Consider the following 18,288-nt stretch of genomic DNA (forward strand, 5'->3'; position numbering starts at 1 on the left):
TGGCCAGAGTCCTCAATTCGGACTCCATTTTTGCTCCAAAGTCCATGCAAGTAAAGAGAGAGTAAAGAGATTAGTAAGACAATTCAACGTTAGTCGATATTGAATAAGTCAAGAATAGAGCCAAATAAAGTTACGCCACAAAATACATTCTGAGATACAAATTACACTGCACGGATCGGACAAGATACATGACGATTTTTGAACCAAACTCGAAGCAGTCAAGTATGAAGCAACCATACGTGCCTTATAGACACAACATTAAATTCCAACTTCAACAGATTTGAACTATAAAGAAAACTTATTTCTCACATCATGATCCTTTAACATTAATTTTTTTTTACATAGCCAAATATTAAATATTCAGGATGAAAAGGAACAAACTCATACATACATTTCTACTAACAGAGAATACAACGGAGGCTGCTAACAGAGGAACAAAAGAGACTTAAACTCAAATTTATATGCATCGAGATAAAGCGTGATCATGGCGAGCATATAATTTGTAGCATATTTTATAACTAAGCATGACAATAAAGATCTCCCTTAAAACGTATTCCTACTTTAAGAAGTACACATGAGCTGCAAATGTTTAACATACAAGGAAAATGAATAAGCTATCAACTGGGAGGAAAAAAAAAGTCAACAAAAGATCTCATATAAACCTTTTTTTAAAACTAAGGGTGTGTTTGGTATGAAGGAAAATGATTTCCTAGAAATTGTTTCCTGGAAAAAAAAGTGATTGTGACTTATTTTCTTATGTTTGGTTGGTAAGTAGAAAATATTTTCCCAAAAAGATTTTTTAATGTTTGATTTATGAATGAAAAATGTTTATGAGAAAATATCTTTTATTTTTACTAGAGTAGAAAATAATTTTTAAAATTGAAAATATGTTTTAAAAACAAACTTAAACCTTTTTGGGGGGTGGGGTCGAGGGTAGGGGTGGAAAAATAAAAATATGAAGTTGAAAATATTTTTCAAAAGAAACTTAATTTTTTTTGGGGGGGGGGGGGGGGGGGGGGGGTCGAGGGTAGGGTGAAAAAATAAAATTTTGAAGTTGAAAATATTGCTTAAAAACAAACTTAAATTTTTTTTTTAAGGGGGTGGGGGGCTGGGTAAAGAGGCAGATGGGGGGGGGAGGGGGAGAGGAGGTGTAAAAAAATAAAAAATTGAAATTGGAAATATCTTTTAAAAACAACTTTTAATTTTTTTAATTTTTTTTTTTGGGGGGGAGGGGGGTTGTAGGGGTGAGGGTGGGGTAAAAAAAATATTGAACTTAAAAATATTTTTTAAAAACAAGCTTTAATTATTATTTTGTGAAGGGGGTTGGGGGGGCTGGTTTGAGGGTAGGGACAAAATAAATTGATTTTTTTAACAAAAAAAATTGTAATTTAAATTTGAAAGAGAATTTTGGAAAATATTTTCCTTGAGTTTTGAAGGAAAGTCATTTTCCTTACATTTGAGGAAAATGAGTTGATTTGGAAAACATTTTTCAAAACATTTAACCCAACCAAACATGAGAAATTTGAAAAACATTTTCCGGAAAATATTTTTCTTCATACCAAACACATCCTAAGTCATTCCTTAATTTCAAGATGGCTAAAACACGAGAGAAATATGACTTCATATTCCTAAAAAGATTAAACCGAACAAAAATACATCACTTCATTATAGCTAGAACAAGCAAAATCTTTCTCGACACCAAATCAGAGGAAAAGGGGTGAAAATCACCTGCTATAGGACAGTGAACGGGGCTGCTTCGATCAAAGTCTATATTCGAACAATAACAAACTCGAACAAGCTTGAAGCTAGAGTTTCTATCAAGATTGAAAGAGGATACAAAAGATAATTGTTGAGAGCAGAAAGCAATGGTTCAAGGTGCTATAGGGGTGGGACGGGGGGGGGCGGGGGGGGCGGGGGGGGAGAAAAGCTTCTTTTCTTAAAAATAAATACAAAGGCTGCTATACAGGTCCCAAAAAAACTTCCGAAACTCGAATGCAAAATGTTGGTATTTATAGGAATGAATTAGGGTTCTTGGATCAAGTTTTAGCGGGATTTCAAGAATCAAATTAGTCGTAATTCAAAATCCATCTCTGAACTTACTCTGTCCAAATCGCAGAGTCTCTTGGCATCTTATGTTGGTCAAATCACCACGGAGAGGGAGAATGGAGAAGAGCTAAAGAAGTGTTCAAGGTTTGCACGAAAATAGGACTAGTGAATCTATCAATGGCTAAAAAGAAAAAAGACCAGAAAAAATGAAGGGGATGAGGCAACAACTATTTTGATTTAGAGATAGGTTTAGGGTTTCTATCTTAACTGCAGATTTGGATTTGGGCTGCACATAGGGCTTTTGGGCCCAATTTGGGGCTATTTGCCTTTCTTCTTTTAAATTATGTTGGGCTTCTTACTTAATACTCCATTTGTCCCAATTTATGTAGCACTTTTTATTTTTTGAGAGTCAAACAGCTTAAGTTTGACCGAGAATTTGTGGATGGAATCTTCAAATTTTTTTAAATGAAATTTATATATTTGTAAACTACGTAAAAAGTACTATACGTCACAATAATTGATAATTCAAAATAATTAAAAGATTAATGAAAAAATTACGGTCAAAGATAGACTTGTTTGAATCTTGAAATCCGAAAAGTGCCACATAAAATGGGACGGAGGGAGTAACTGATACAATATATGTTAAAAAATGACAACTAATAATTTACTAATAAAAATATCAATATTACAAATTACGTTAATATAAAATAGACAAATATAAAAGAAGGATTTATAATTAGTTTAATAAGTACGAAACTTGAAATAAAGCGACAACAAATTATTTTCTTAAGAAAAGAAGGTGTAAAAAGTGATAATAATAATTTTGATAATAAAACATATAATTTTAGTAGATAAATAGTTGTAGTAGTAAAATAATTGTGAAAAAGGAATATTTGACACGTTATTAATTTAGAAGCTCAAAAACAATAAATTAAAAGAACGAAGGGTCAAAATTCGGTGTCAACAACTTGTCCCTCTTTAACCAGAGACGATGTAATTGTTTTTGGGCAAAGAAGTTGACATTGTAGCCAATTTTGTCCTGACCAATAAATACGACCTAGGGAGAGTATGAGAAAATATGAGCATTGGATAACTGATGAGGTATAGAATTGCTCCAATATTGGATTATGATGTTATTGGATATTGTGATCGAGCAGAGTATTTGAGATTGGAGTCAAGCAGTGTTCAAGGTAGACCTTTGACCTTTGTTGGAAAGCTAAACTTTCACAACAAATTACCCAGTTCACTGCTTAGATAAAGTTCCACGTTGCATTGTGTCTCTTGTTGCTGCATGTAAAATGTGCTTTCTGCCAAATCTTGATAAAATTGTTAGAAAATAATATAAAGCTAAAATTATAAATAAATATCTTCTGATAAATATCATACAAGAGTTTATGTATACTATAACGCCAAGCAATGGATATTTCGTCGCTATATTGTAATTAATTATATCGCCATCCTTTCGTTGCTAATTTTGTAGGTAAATTTATGGCGCGTAAAATTGGCACCAATTTTTTGCAACAGAGTTGATATTTCGTCGCTAGGCCATCACTATATATGGTGTTAATTTACTTTTAGTTTTTACAGCGACGTAATTATAAATCCATAGCTAATCCATCGTTATATAGCAACGAAAATATGTTTGTTGCTAAAATCCGTCACTAAACGCTAATTTTTTTGTAGTGATATTTTTACATAAAAATGTGGATAAATTCTGCAGGCTCTTCTATACCCATATATCTGTCATTAGACGTGTAACAGATTAACTGAATAGCTCTAAGGTTACTCATTAAAGTAGTGACTAACTTTGACAAGTTCTGAATATCCCATATTTTGCACATTTTATCCTAGTTCAAATTGCAAACGTTAGCCCATCCGGATACCATGTTGATGCAAATGAGTAGTCCACAAGTCCACACAAAGGATAAAAAAAAATTTCCATTCCTACAGTCAACCAAAAAACCTATCGCGATCAACAAGCAAAAAACAAGCACCATAAATCTTCGCCCCAAGTTCATTTAGTCGGAGTGTAATATGTCGTATCAACAAAGAGATGAAGTTTATTACATAGAAGATGAATATGAAATGGAAGAACTAGATTATTTTGTTGATGAGTTCCAAGGCGTAGACTTGGGTGGCTTTGATTCGGTTGAAGATGAGTTGCAAGGCATAGACTTGGATGACTTTGATTTGGATGTAGATGAGTACGATTACATGAATAAAAGAATGTAAAATATTTTGGCTATAGAGGTAAGGAAGCGCAAAGATATTAAAGGGATCCCCTAGAAAGGGTTCCCATAACCAGGGAGACAACTAAGCAAAGAAGACTACAACGCTATCAGAACTATGAACTCTGGTTAGACATCAGAAAAGGAGTGCAAAACCACGAAGAAAGGTAATTTAAACTATGATTTCAGATGGAATGGAAGATTCATAACATCAACGTCCTTTCATCCCCCGCTGAGGAATTTGGTTTGGACACCTTTTAACCATGATGCATGCATGATGTCTAATTTTTTCAGTCATCTGTTGCACTAACGTCCTCTCAACCCCCAGTTGTGGAAGTTGGTTTGGGCACCTTCGAAGCATGATGTGTACCTGATGTCTCATTTCTTTGAAATTCATTGTTCAATTGATTTGGTGAAAACTGAAATTCTCAATTTATCAAGGCATGTAGCGCCACTCTTGAAAAATCTTTAAATCATTTTAGAGGGATTTAGGGAGATCCTAGAAAGCACTCTTGCCGTGAAAGATAAGTTGCTTTTTACTAGCGGATTGCACGGAGAACTTATTGTCAAGTATTTAGATAAGCTTGGAGTTTTCTTTTGTTCTCGTCGACCTAAGTCGAGGATGTCATTACCACTGCTATTGAGATTAAAAAAAACTGCCGGAAGTGCACTTCATTTTATAGCTTCAAATAATGATTCTAGAGTTAGAGATTTTGATTTCGAGAAATTTTAAATATCTAACCATTTCCATTTTCCCGAGCCAGTGAATCATAGATCACTCAGTCTTGATGACAATCTCTAACTCCAGGATGGCATCACTGGCCAGGGAAATTGGAAATGATTAGATAGTTGAGATTTCTCCAAATCGAAAACTCTAACTCTAGAATCATTATTTGATGTTATAAAATAGAGTTCACCACTGATAATGTTGTTAATGTTAATAGCAATGGCAATGGCATAATTGCTATACGTTGGTCAAGAACAGAAGCAAACTCCAAGATTATCTAAATACTTGACAATTAGTTCTCCTTGCAATCTACCAGCAACAAGCAACTTATCTTTCACAACAAGAATAATTACTCGGGTCTCCGTAAATCACTCTTAAAGGCTTTCAAGGTGTTTATCGAGTAGCACTACATGCCTTGATAAATGGACAATTATTGTTTTTGTGCAGGTCCATGATGACTAGTGAATGATATAAAAATGACATATCAGAAGATGCCTCAACAAAATTCCTCAGTTGGGGGTGAGGAAATGTTGATATATAGGATCTTGTATTCCATATGAAATCATTGTACAAATAATCACCCTACCTTAAAAAGTCGCCGGAAATTGACACACATTGCTCTGTCTAGCTGTGTTTTCTTCCCCTGAATATGGGGTTCATGCATATATCGTTGGCTCTACTTTTATTAATATAACCATTGGCCAACTTGGTGGCATGTATTGGTCATAGTCGCCTGCCAGCAACGATAGCTATTTGATTCTCTACCCGGATCGTAGAAGCTCCATTATAATTTGAGAATTATAATTGAATTGTGTATCTACATTATTACATTGAGATCATATCTATAGATACTACATTAGACTCCTTTCTCGACTAGGAAACTACAGTACTATTCTTTTCCAAGTAGGATTATATTTTTATTTTTATTTTATGATTGTTATGATCGGATCATCTTTCATGCGCCCCGACTAAATTTACAAGAGATCTACCACCTCCCTAGCAACAAGTATCAGGTAACTCTGTTCACCAAGGCTAGTACAGATGGAATGAATCAGCTAGTGTTTTTGTCTCCGCTGAGTTTTGACCTTAAGACGTAGGAATCTCAACCACTTCATTGACCACTCGGCCACACCCTAGGGTACCAAATAGGATTTTATAGACTAATCCTTTTCCAAGTAGGTGGCCTGTGTTATAAAGGAGACCACACTCAATTTTATCGTTCAAATGATGAAGATAGTCTACATTACATATAGCACGATAAAAAAAATATGAACCTAAATATTATCCACTTCTACCCTCAAAGTGCTTATATTATTTCATCAAGATATGAATAGTTGTGTCGTCACCCAAACTCAAGGAGGCTACTAAATATGTGATTCCACACGCCAATGATAAGGGACTCTCTATCAGGACTAAAAGACACTCGTGATATCTCACCAGAGAAATCATTTTCTTATTCCACCTCATATCCACATTTTACAAAAAAAAACGTAAAAAAATTCTACAAGCTCAGCCATACCCATAAATATTTCATCACATGCCTAGCAGATTGACCGAAAGCTCCAAAGTTACCCTTCAAAGTAGAGACTAACTAAGACAAGTTTTGAAAATCCCACAATTTGCATGTTTTATTATGGTTATCATTTGCAGACGTTAGGCCATCAGGATGTCATGTTAACGCAAATGAGTAGTCCACATGTCTACATAAAGGAGAAACAACCATTCTATTCCTGGAGTTAATGAAAAAACCTATCGCGATCAGGGGGTTCGAAATTTAAAGAAGAAGCTCATGTGGTAATGTAAGTGCACGGTGAGCGTAGTAACCCCGGCATGCTTTTTGTACAAGGTATCTCATTGGTTGATAAAAGTTAACACTTCTTAATATTTCTTGTACTTTTTATACTTTTTTTTGTAATGTTTTACTTTATTTTGCATTTTAAATTTTTTTAAATTAGTATCCATTCAAACACATATTACTAGGAAAATTTTCAAGATTCTCTAAAAGCGTGTAAGTATAGATTTACTAATATTATAATACATATTTAGAACATAAATAAGTGGCATCGTCAATTTATTAGTTCATGTAGTTTAATTTACTAGGTTAGTCATCACTTGTTGAAAAAAAAATGACGAATAAATCAAATAAGTTTAGTTTCCATCTCTCTAAAATAGAATTGAAAAAATAGAAAAGAAATTCCATGAATCATAGTAAATATATATTATTAAAAGGATATTGACGATTTTTAGTTTCTTCATTCAATTACATCTAATTTATCTTTATATTTATAATTCATCATTTTTAAAGTGTTGTACATAAAATTATGTTGAAATAAAATGACTAATAGATATAAGAAGAATAAAAAAAATGTGTCTAATAAATTTAAACAAAAACAAATTAGAAAACAAATAACATAAAAGAAATAATGAAAAAGAGAAGCTGATCCAAACCCAAAAGTTGTGCCCAATTCCATGCATTATAAAGGGTAAAACAAATAAAAGAAGAGGAATTGATGCGCATGGGATTCGAACTCACGATGTACAGCCACTGTTGAACCCCTTATCCATTGAGCTAAAGCTTCTCACTTATTTTCAAGGGGTTCATTTTAATATATGTACACATAAAATCAGAATTTGGCCTTGTATATATAACGTAATTTTTCAACCAAGGGGGTTCACCCGAACCCCCCTAGACACTAAATTTCCATCTCAAGATCATTTAGTTGGAGTGTAACATGTCCCATTAACAAGGAGATGAAGCCAATTACGTAGAAAATCAATATGAAATGAAAGAACTAGATGAATTAATTGATTAGTTCCAACGCGTAGACTTGGGTGGCTTTGATTCGGATATAGATGAGTTGCAAGGGATAGACTTGGATGACTTTGATTTGGATATAGATGAGTTTCTATGCATAGACTTAGGTGACTTTGATTCAGATGTACATGAGTATGACTACATGAATAAAAGATGCAAGATATTTCGGTTGTTGAGGTAAGGAATGACAAAGGTATTCAAGGGATCCCTAAGGAAAGGGTCACCATAACTAGGGAGACAACTAGGCAAAGAAGACTACAACGCTATCAAAACTTTGAAAATATTCCTTAATCTAGTGAGATATCAGAAAATGAGTGCAAATCCATAAAGAAAGGCGATTTATACTATGATTTTAGATCGAATGCAAGATCTATTACATCAACGTTTTCTTACCCTAGCTGAGCAATTTTGTTTGGGCACCTTCTAAGTATGATGTATACCTGATGTCTCATTTTTCTATCATTGATTGGTCATCATTGACATGTGCAAAAACTGAAATTCTCAATTTATCATGGGATGTAGCGCCACTAGAGAATCATCTTGAAAGCTTTTTAGAGGAATTGAAGGAGACATGAGTAAGAACTCTTGTTGTGAAAGATAAGATTTTTGTTACTAGTGGATTGCATGGAGAACTTATCGTCAAGTATTTAGATAAGACTTGAGTTTTCTTTTATTCATGCAAACCTATGTCGATGATGCCATTACCACTTCTATTGAGATTAACAACACTGTCAGTGGTGCACTTCATTTAATAGCTTCAAATTATTGATGGCAATCTTTAACTCCAGGATGGCATCACTGGCTAGGGGAATTGGAAATATTTAGACTATTGAAATTTCTCCAAATCAAAATCTCTAACTCTAGAATTATTATTTGAAGCTATAAAATGAAGTGCACCACTGATAGTATTAGTAATCTTAATAGCAGTGACAATGGCATCATCGTCATTTGTCAATCGAGAACAAAAGCAGACTCTAGGATTATCTATGTACTCGACGATTAGTTCTCTTTGCAATCCACTAGAAACTTACTTTTCACAGTTAGAGTGCTTACTAGGGTCCGTAAATCCCTCTAAAAGGCTTTCAAGATGTTTCTCGAGTGACGCTACATGACCTGATAAATTGAAAATTTTAGTTTTTGCACTGGTCAATGATGACCAATGAATGATATAAAAATGTGACATTAGGTAAACATCATGCTTAGAAGATTCTCATACCAAAATTCCTCAGTTGGGGGAGAGATAATGTTGATGTAATGGATCTTGCATTCCATCTAAAATTATAGTATAAAATGTCTTTCTTTGTAGTTTTTCACTCCTTTTCTGATGTCTCACTAGGTTGAAGAATATTTTCATAGTTTTGATAGCGTTGTAGTCTTATTTTCCTACTCGTCTCCCTGGTTATGTTAACCTTTCCTATGGGATCCCTTGAATATCTTTTACCTTCCTTACCTCGACAACTAAAATATCTTATGTAAAGATATGACACCTGGGCCTAACTCAACCCCAAAACCTAAGTCACGAAGGTTAGATATGTTTGTTATCGTCTTCATTAATGACATTCTAATCTATTTGAGGGATAAGAAAGATCATGATAGCCATCTCAGAATAGTTCTTTAGACTTTGAGAGATAGAGAGTTGTATGCTAAGTTCTCTACTTCTCTAAATGTAAGTTTTGGCTTGAATCTCTGGCATTCTTGGGCCACATGGTTTCCGGTGATGGAATTAAAGTTGGTACTCAGAAGATAGAGGCAGTACAGAATTGGCCTAGACCCACATCTCCAATTGATATTAGGAGTTTCTTGGGGTTGGTTGGATATTATGTAAGGTTTGTCGAGGGTTTTTCATCTTTTTCATCTCCGTTGAACAAGTTGACCCAAAAAATAGTGAAGTTTCAATTGTCTGAAGCTTGTGAGAAAAGCTTTCAGGAATTGAAAAAGAGGTTGACTACTGCCAGTGTTAACTTTACCAGAGGGTACTCAAGGTTTTGTGGTGTATTGTGATGCATCTAGAGTTGGTTTGGGTTATGTGTTAATGCAGAATGGCAAAGTTATAGCTTATGCCTCTATACAGTTGAAAGTTCATCAGAAGAATTTCCCAACCCATGACTTAGAGTTGGTTGGTGTAGTATTTGCTTTGAAAATATGGTGCCATTATCTTTATGGTGTTCATGTGGATGTGTTCACCGATCACAAGAGTCTTCAGTATGTGTTTAGTTAGAAAGAGCTTAATCTCAGACAGAGGAGGTGGTTAGAATTACTCAAAGATTATGACATGAGTATTCTTTATCACCCAGGTAAGGCTAATGTGGTTGTTGATGCCTTGAGCAAGTTGTCTATGGGTAGTACCGCCCATTTTGAGAAAGGTAAGAAAGAGTTAGCAAAAGAGGTGCATAGACTTGCAAGGCTAGGAGTTCAAATTATGGATTCCATAGAAGGAGGAGTAGTGGTGATGAATGGATTTAAATCATCATTAGTGTCATAAGTAAAAGGTAAGCAAGACCAAGATCCTTTATTGCTTGAATTAAAGGCAAGTGTTCATAAGCAAAAAAGTGATAGCTTTTGAACAATGGGGAGATAGTGTTTTGAGGTATCAAGGTGGATTGTGTGATTGATTTCAAGGGTGATTGGGATGATCACCCACCTCTCATTGAGTTGCTTACAACAATAGTTACCATTCCAGCATCCAGATGGCTCCTTACGAAGATCTCTATGGGAGAAGATGCAGATCTCTTATTGGATGGTTTGAAGTTGGTGAAGCTGGGTTAATAGGACCAAACTTATCTCGTCAAGTTATGGAGAAAGTAGAAGTTATTCAAGAGAGATTGAGAATAGCGCAAAGTTGCCATAAATTCTACATTTATGGTAGGAGGAGGGAGTTAGAGTTTAAAGTAGATGATTGAGTTTACTTGAAATTTTCACCTATGAAGGGTTTTATGACATTTGGTAAGAAGGGGAAGCTTAGTCCCCGGTATATTGGTCTTACAGAATATCCAAGAGGATTGGCAATGTAGCTTATGAGTTAGAGCTACCACAAGAATTAGCAGCAGTCCATCCGGTGTTCCACATCACTATGTTGGAAAAGTGTATGGGTGATCCTTCATTGATCATACCAACTGAAGATATTAGGATCAAGGATAGCTTGTCTTATGAGGAGATTCCTATTCAGATTCTAGATCGCCAAGTTCGCAAGTTGAGAACAAAAGAGGTAGCATTAGTCAAGGTCCTTTGGAGGAACCAATTTGTTAAGGAAGTTACTTGGGGAGCTAAGGAAGATATGAAGAAGAGATATACACATCTCTTCGAATCTGAAGAAGTTCCAAATTAAGGTACTAATCCTTTTTTTTGGCTTTTATTTAATGATTAGCATGTTGTAATTGCAATTGCTTGTTTGGTGTTTGAGTTGAATGTTAATGTTACACCCTTAGCCTACTAAGAGTAATCTCATTCGAGGACGAATGTTCCCAAGGGGGAGACATTATAACATCTCGCAAATTGAAAGAACTAGAAAGAGCTAGAATTAGAAAGATTTTTTTTGGAAATAATTAAAATCTGGAAAATTGGTTAAGTTTGAGTTTTTGGTCAACTTCAAACGACAATAACTCCTAGCTCAGGATGAGTTAGGTGTGTTTCCAGATATCGTAGAAAATATCTTGGAATGATCTTTTCAACGCCGTTGATTTTGCGCAATTCCGAGTTCATATGGTGAGTTATGCCCATTGGAAGTTGAGTTGTTCAAATAAGGAAAGTCCAATCCGGATTTTAGAAGGGCATTATGGTATTTTTCTTACCCAATTAAGTTAATTCATTTTTAGCTATTAAATTGGGGTCTAAACTGAATTGGTACAGTTTAGACAATTGGAAATTTACGCTAGGGTTGTTGGAGAAAGAACACAAGAGGAGAAAGAGCAAAGTTCGTCGTTCTTGAAGGTTTAGCTTGTGGATTTCGACAAGGGTTGATCCCTGAAGAGGTATGTGAGTCTTTCATAGTGTTGGGTTCGTTCACCCTCGCGCCAATCACGTTTATTTCAACGAAGTTCATTCTAGAAAGGTTAAAGTTGATGAATCTTAAATGGTGTTATTGAATTTGTTTTTCGTTCTTGAATTAGGCTGAATTGAGAAGTTTCTGAGATCTTTACATTGAGTTTTAGAGTTGTTTTGAGTTAGGTTCATGGGTACATATGTTGGGTATCTAAATCTAAAGAAACATTGAAAAGAATAGTCGAGTTTAGGTGAATTGGGACTAGAAAACGAAAGAAGGAAAAAGTCGGGCAAATCTGGAGCCCTTGTCCGCGTTGTGAACCTGCCCCAAAATTTCACAAAAATTCTCTTCGCGGAGCGGAGCGGTCACGGACCGTTCTGCCTCAAAAATTAATTTCGTGACCAAAATTTAAATACACCTCCGCGTCGCGGACTAGTTTCCAGACAGTGATTTCTTGATCATTTCTCATGTTTAGCTATCTAAAATCATTCCTAAACATCATGAGATCTTTCCTATCACAAATCACATCCTTGAATCCATAATTCAATTCAAGGAAAGTTAAGAGTCAAGTCAAGAAAAGTTAAGAGTCAAGTTGAGAGTCAAGTTAAGAGAAGTTCATAAAGTTTTCCAAAAAGTCTTTTACAAATGTTTTAACTTTGTTTTAAGACTTGAGTTTTGAGTTGAGTAAAGAGTAAGGTTTGAAGTTCATTTCTTCAAAAGAGTATATCGGGACTATGTATTCCCAAAAAGTAAATGTTTTCACATGTTTTAACATTTAAAGAAGAAAGGAAACCATGATTTCCAAAAGAGCTTCTGAGCTAGTTTTCAGTAAAGAGTAAGAGTAAAGTTCATTCTTCAAAGATATTGCGGGAACTAAGTATTCCCAAGAGTTAAAATGTTTTCACATTTGAGCAAAGAAAAGGAAACTGAGATTTCCAAGAGAGCTTTTAAGCTAAGTTTTTGAGTAATTATCTCAAACTAAAGAAAGAGTTTTGTTTTTACAAACATATGAGTTAAGTATATTTTGGGAGTAGTATTGAGCACCGATATGGGGACGAGTTTGAGTTCAGATAAGTCACGTCTCCATAAACCATGTAGCCATCATGGGTAGTAAAGGGTCATACTTTTTAGATGACTCCTTAAGATGCTTTAAGCATAGGCCAGTGGATCCACTTAGTTAAGGCATTCTATATGACGGCAAAGTATAGGGCAGTTCTGGCAGTGTGGGAAAGATGATGTATCACCACTTAGGCTCATAGTGGTGGTTCTCGGTTAGAGAAACTCCCACAGAAACTATATTACTTTCGTATATGAGTAAAGTTGAGTTTGTTATTGCATTTTCTTTAACAAACTAAGTTGTTTTCTATTGTTTTAAAGGTTTTCTATATATTGCATGTGTTTTACTGCTTTATATTGAGTTAAGTTGTCCTTGAGTCAAGTAAAGCCAAAGTAAGTGTTCCTTTCAGATTCTTTTTAAGCCTATGTTATATTTAGCGTTCCATCTCGCATACTCGTACATTCAATGTACTGATGCCAGTTGGCCTGCATCGCCTTATGATACAGACACAGGTAACCAGGATCAGCATGAAACACATCATTGATTCTAGTTGAGCTCCAGAGTTTGTTGGTGAGCCTTCTTGTTTTCGGAAGATCCCTTTTTATTGCTTTTCAGTATTTAGTTCATTAGGATGTCGTGGGTCTTGTCCCGACATCCATCTCAGTTATTAGAGGCTTCATAGATAGTCATTCAGTTAGTTCATTTGTCTTTATCTTGTTATTGACTTATGTTCAGTTTTGAGTTGCCACTTTGGCTAAGTTAAATTTTTATTTCTAAAACATTATGAGTTTAGTTTGAGACAGTTGAGTTATATTGCATTTGAGTTCTTTTCTTAATGCTTAAAGTCTTCCGCTGAGTTAGTAAGTCAAGCCAAGGGTTCACTTGGGGCCAGTAATGGTTCTCGAGTGCCCGTCCCACCCAGGGTGTAGGCTCGGGGCGTGACAACATGTCCACACAAAGGAAAAAAAACCTTTCTATTCCTAGAGTCAATCTTTCTATTATATATAAAATTGAAGTTTTCGAACTCCAACATATATGCATGGTTCATGTTTACTATAAATTATTTAAAGAGTATATTGTTTTTTTCCCTTGATATGAAGTATAATTTTTCTCATGTTTTCAACATATTCATCAATAGGGAATTTCCACCAAAATAAAGTATGACTAAAGAAGGCTGAATTTTATCATTCTGCAAGTGAATAAACCAAATTATAATTTCACATAAAAAAAGTTGAAGAAAAAAATATATCAACTAAGTAGTAAATAAGGTCTAAACTATTGGATTTAGTTCATTTGAAAAGCCACAAAGTAATGGCTAGCAATAAGGTATAAACTATATTTATGCATCATATCAACAACTATGTATTATTATTATTATTATTAGACTTTTAACAAACAAGAAAATAAAACGAGAATATTTTTTTAAAAAAAACTGCAAGGCTCATTGGCGGTTGAGCCTTACAAGGCTCATTGGAATTTGAGCCTTGTAAGGCTCATTGAAATTTGAGCCTCGTTTTAGAAAACCTAATTTAAACGGTGTTAAAAATTGTTACCCTTTTGGTTTCATAATTAATTGAGTTGCCCTTTTGAAATTTTCGAAAAAAATTGTTGCCCTTTTGATTTCGGACTCTAATATTAACTGGTGTACTATGGCAACATAGAAATAGTACTAATACAATGGAAATTGCAGAAGATAAAGAAATTGGGGATAGATAATAGAAAGGATATGAGAAATCAGAGAAAGGGGATGAGAAATTAGAATCCGCTCAAAACATATTCGCTGCTCTGCAATGCCACACTACTATTGCTTTTATATCTGACTCGTCTAAAAGACTTTGCCTTTTTACTTATGTACCCCTCTTTTCCAAACGTAATTCCCAAGTTTAGCAGGAGGAATCACTTTTCTAGCACTCCTACGTGGCATATCCATGTGCTCTTCCCTTATCTCATCCTCCGTGTCATCCTTGTCCTCTGCCAACGTGTTTGGGTTCACAACAATCTCTATTTTACTTTTTAAATATAGAGTTCTCTATTTTATACATTATAAAAAAGAATCTTCTTTTTTCTCCTCAATATTATTTTATTATTTCTATTTCATTCTTATTTTCCTATTTCATAATATAAAACCGTTATTTCTTTTTTTCAAATAATCATTCTATATAATTTTTATGTAATATAAAATTTAATTTTTCAAATTCTTTATTTCATATAAAATTTTATTTTATTCTACATTTCTAAATAACAGAAATTGCAAGTAAATATTATATAATATACAAATTAATGGATAATTCAAATAAAAGTGAAATCATTAATGAAATACAATTATATAAACATTATATAAATACTCAACATTCCAGATTATTACGGTGCGTCTATAAATGCATTACATAGTTCAAAATGAGTATTTTCCTCCTTAATTTTTTTTATGTCTAGCCAAAATTTGTTCAAATCGGGGATTTTCATGCAACAAGAACAAATATGAATAATTGAGAAAAGAAATCAACAAGCACAACTGCCATCACAACCACAACAATTTTCTGGATCATACACTAATTTTTTCGGATATTGTTAAATCTGGAAATGACCCACCGGATTACCAAACTATTGTTGTGATAAAATTATTGTGTTATGTATTGTATTACTATCTTGTATTTATATTATTATGTTATGTATTTTTAAATCAAAATTATCATCTTATTATTTTAATTTTGTGGCTTTTTCATAGTGAAAATTAATAATAATATCAAATTATATTAAAGTGACGAAATTTAAAAAAAAAATTGAATTATTATTAATTCGGGATGAAAGTAGTATATATTAAATAATATATTTTTAAAATTTTAAATTACATTTAAAAAGAATTACTAATATTAGAGATTTAGTTAATGGCCTTATATGAAAATAATATTAATTATAAAATATTGAAATAATAAAAAGGTAAAATAGAGAGTGTGAATAGTAGTTCTCTATTAATGGAGAATGATGAGTAATTTAAGGAATGGTTGGAGAGTTCATTCTCTATTTTAGTCTCCAAATAAAGAGAATGGAGAGTAAAATAGAGGTGGGTTGGAGATGGTCTTATATACTTATTTAAATACAGAAAAGGACTAAAAATATCCTTCAACTATTCGAAATAGATTAAATATACCCTTAAACCATCTTTTGGCTCAAAGGTACCCATCCCGTCTTACTATTGGACCTGTCTTACCCTTCTGTTTAAGGAAGATTTATGTGGCATCTCATGTGTGTATTAATATGCCACATAGACATCTACATGTGCACGTCCACCCCCACCCACCTCCACATAGATGATTTAATAGCCCTAATTTCACTCTTTTCCACATTTCACCCTTTTCTTAAAAAAGACCCAAAGAAGCTTCATTTCACCAGCTATTTTCGTCGCTAGGGTTTCAAAGTAGCTAACATCTTTCTTCGCTGCTAGGATTTCAAAGTAGCTAGCATTTGTGGATATCTAAGGCTATAGGTTAGAAAATCATTTTTTTTTATTTTATTATGTTTATGATTTCAAAACAACATAGTTAGGGTTTGCAATTTGTATACTCTTTTGGTATGTTAGATTAGAGAATGAATTACTTGTTTATTTGATTTCAAATAGTAGTATTCATGTGATTTTGGGTTTGATTGGTTTGTGCATTGGGATGAGTTATTATTTTTGTAATATTTTGAGAATTTTGTCTTGTATATGGTGTTCCTTTTCTGTTAGGTTAGATTTATTGGGTTCGAAAGTGATTAGGACGTCATGCGGAAACTTACAATTGTAAATCAAGACAGTGATAAATTAAATGACAAAAACATATACTAAAAACAAAATATTATTAGATGAAAACTAATATAAAGAAAAATATTAAAACTATTGAGAGAATAAATCTCCCCATAAACAAAACTCTTAAATATCTACATTATATAGATATTGTTGTTGTTTTTCTATGAGAATAAGGATCTTCAATTTATAGATCTCCAAATTTTTCCTCTAATGAAAGAATAAACCAAATATGGAAGAAAATAATGTTTTCCTTTTAGGAAAAGTTAAAGCATTAATGGTAATACCTTTGTTTTTCTTTTTAGGAAAAAATAAACTTCAAATAAGGTAAGAAAATTGAAGTGACCAAAATGGTCCTTAATGTATAGGGTTTGAATAATTTTGATCCTTCATATATTTCAGCTTATCAAAATAGTCCTTCATATATATAAAAAGATTATCATTTTAGTCCTTAGCCCTAAAACTAACTCCCCCAAATCTTCTCTCTTCACTGCACAAAGAAGAAGAAGCCAATTCTTTTTTTCCATTATCAAAATTCTCTTTGACTAACAAATTAAAATCTCTTTAAATTTCTAGAAAACATTTTAAAATTTTTATTTTCTACCTCTGTCCCGTTCAATTTTTACCTTTATATGAACAGTGGAATTAAAAAAATCATGAAAAAATTATTAATTTCAAAAAGGGGGAAACAATAAAGCTATATCATTTCCATATAGAGTTTCAACAAGAGTATATAATTAAAGCTTGAAAAGAGTTAATTTATGACAGTCTTCTAAGAGGAATTAATGAAGTGTTTTAGTAAATTTATTTAGTTTGTATTTGTGCCAGTGGTCTCATTTTTATTTTTTATTTTTTGTATGTATGAAAATGTAAGGTACTGGAATTGTTTTATATATAGAGGTAGATAGAGATAAGAAATGTGTGTAACTTTTCTTGTAAGAATATGGTAGGTGGGTAGATTGAAGATGGAGAATGATCTCTAATGGTGAAAGAGAGACGATTGAAGAAGAAGAGGTATGCTAGGTGTTAATACTGAGGGACCCACTGTTAAATATAACAACATTTTTTTACTTTTATGGTTAGTTTTAAGGTTAAAGACTAAAATGATCATATTTTTATACACATTAAGGACTATTTTGTTAAGGTCATATATGAAGGACCAAAATAATTCAACCCCCATACATCAAGGACCATTTTGATCATTTTCTCTAAGAAAATCAATGCAAAACCCTAACAAATCTCCCCTTTTGGCTGGATTTTCTTGACAAAATTTGACTCACATTCTTCATATCCATGATAATCTTGTTCTTCACAAAGTTTTCATCACTGCTGCTAGTCATGGTTAAAATAAAATTTAAAATATATGGATTAAAAATGATTTTAAAATATTTTGTTTTTATTTTTAAAATTGCAGCAACAAGAATGTTGAAAATATGGATTAAGACTTCTTCTCCACATGTAGTTGGACAAAATATTCATTATCATCAAATTTGTTGCAAATTGATTTGAAATCGCTTGAATGCATCTTCAACCTCAATGAACCATTGAAAAATGAGACTATTGAACCATGTGCTCTGATACCCTTTGTTGGGTTCAAAAGTGATTAGGGCATAATGCGAAAACTTACAATTGCAACTCAAGACAATGATAAATTA

The 18,288-nt window shown here is 33.2% G+C and overlaps 1 pseudogene; it reads right to left on the minus strand.

The window, feature by feature from the left end:
* Positions 1–6,307: 6,307 nt before the first annotated feature.
* LOC125821695 (uncharacterized) lies at positions 6,308–17,973 on the minus strand (annotated as a pseudogene).
* Positions 17,974–18,288: the final 315 nt, after the last annotated feature.

The sequence above is a fragment of the Solanum verrucosum genome, unplaced genomic scaffold (assembly GCF_900185275.1).
Source record: "Solanum verrucosum unplaced genomic scaffold, falcon-dt-bn FXZP01000213.1, whole genome shotgun sequence".
In the NCBI taxonomy this organism is placed as follows: Eukaryota; Viridiplantae; Streptophyta; class Magnoliopsida; order Solanales; family Solanaceae; genus Solanum; species Solanum verrucosum.